Below are 2,500 nucleotides of genomic sequence, written 5' to 3' on the forward strand. Positions count from 1 at the left end.
TCGTTAATTACGATTAATCGATATTATCGTTAATTCTTTAATTTATCGATTAATCGATTTTAATAGCAATCCTTCGATCGGCACTCTATCAATTTTATTATTAATTATTACATAAAAACGATTTGTTCGTTGTATATATAATTCTTTTAATTACAAATCGCACAGATATCCTCTGTTGTCTTTTAATTATCAAAATCATTAATATTAAATCATTTAACGATCAAAGTTTTAAATGATTAGAAATAATAAATTAAAATATGAACATTGTCCTTGAATTTTTACGAGCTTTGACGAAGAAAAAAAACGACAAAGAAAAAGAAGAAGAAGAAGAAGAAGAAGAAGAAAAAGAGGAGAACAAAAAATTAAAAAAAAAAAAAAAGGAAAAAACAATTAAGAAAAAAGGAAAAAAAAAAAAAAAAAAAAAAAGAAAAAAAGAAACGAAAAATAAGACAAAAAAAAAAAAAAATAAAAAATTCTGTGCATCGCGTCGTCCGACAGGAGCGGACTTGTACCTGAACGTATGCAGATATCACAAATCAGTACAAATGTGCGCCTGTTGTATGTATTCACTTTTTCCTCTCACGTTCACCGTGTGAACATGGTAATGTACAAAAAGCGACCTTCGTTCAACCAAACTCGACGACGCTCTCAAATATAGTTCGATACAAATTTAAAAAGAAAGAGAGAGAGAGAGAGAGAGAGAGAGAGAGAGAGAGAGAGAGAGAGAATAAATAAGATATTAGAAAAGAACGTGCGTGCGTGTGTGTGTGTATATGTCTTTATGTGTATGTGTATGCTCGAATGAGAGAAAACTATCAGAAGAGATAAATAAAGAAGAATAAATAGAAAATGATTACGAGTAAGTGTATATGTTATATGTGTGCGTGTATAAGAGAAATAAAAGACAAAAGAGAGACAATCGATCGATCTATCGATCGAAAAATACTTTGTCGAGCGCTATTCTGTCCAGCCATTGCCGCCTATTGTTCAAACTGTACGTGTAATCACAACACAAATATATATATATATATATATATATATATATATATATATATATATACACACTTATCTATATATATATATGTATATATATATATATATATATTTCATATGATAAACAAAGGAGAATTAGTAAACTACTATTGAAAAAATAGAAGGATAATGTAAAAATACGTACGAGCGAAGAAATTCTATGTAATATAGTTAATATTACATAATATGCGCGCGCATCAAAGCACATACACGTAACGCAAAAATTATATATATATATATATATATATATATATATATATATATATATATATATAAATTTAATGAAAACAATTATATTATTATATTAAAAAAAAAAAGGAAAAAGTTAAAATGTATGAAGTACCACGTGAGTGAATCGCGGCGAGTATAGAGAGATAATTGATCATGAATTTTTAGAGTTGAAGATAAATAAAAAAAAAAAAAAAGAGAAAAAGAAAAAAAAGGAAGAAAAAAAAATATTACAAAAAAGTAAAAACGAGAGAAAAAAAGAGAAAAGCAAGAATTATTTTCTAAGCGTGCGATTTAGAAAAAGAAGAAAGAAAGAAAAGGGTGAAATTGCGTCGAAATATCTTGGATCTCTCTTTTTTGCGTAGGTATAAATTTGGAATATAATCAAGATGGAGGTAATGTGTCGTAAATCTTTTTTCTTTTCTTTTCTTTTTTTTTTTTTTTCGTTTTTTCTAATATTTGCGATACGCCGTGTATATGTTGTCGATTATTATCGTTCACGTTAATCATCGTTATAATTAGCTAACTAATTAACTAACTAAACTAAACTAAACTAAACTAAACTAAACTAAACTAAACTAAATTAAACTAAACTAAACTGAACTAAATTAAACTAAACTTAAACTAAACTGAACTAAACTGAACTAAACTAAACTAAACTAAACTAAACTAAACTAAACTAAACTAATCTCTGTCCTTATCAAAACGATTGCCGCTGCCATTGAATTTTTCATCGTCATTGTTGTTGTTGTTGTTGTTGCCATTGTTGTTAAACTAGCCACAAAATGTATACTCGTACGTTACGTGATCGATCAATCAATCAATGGATCAATCAATCAATCAATCAATCGATCAATCAGTCTTTCTTTCATTTTTTCATATGTATCTCGTACAAACGAGAATCGATCGATCGATCACGTACGTATATACGTCAATTTCGACAACTCCGAAAAGCGTGCTCGGTATTAAAAATGGATTTTAGATAGTATTATACAATGTTTCACAATATTTTATTCAATTCACGATTAAATTAATTGATTAATCATTAATCGAATCAAATATGATCAATAATTGATATTCTCATCGTCGTTATCGTCGTCGTGAAATTAATATTTGCTTTTTTAAATTCTTGTCATTAAAAAAATATTAATTAATACGATGAGAGTTAGATGAGAATGTATCTACGGTAACAATTTGTCAACGATTCGTAGATTTTGTGTCTACGAATAAAACGAATTAA

Source organism: Vespa velutina, chromosome 15, assembly GCF_912470025.1.
Source record: "Vespa velutina chromosome 15, iVesVel2.1, whole genome shotgun sequence".
Lineage (NCBI taxonomy): Eukaryota > Metazoa > Arthropoda > Insecta > Hymenoptera > Vespidae > Vespa > Vespa velutina.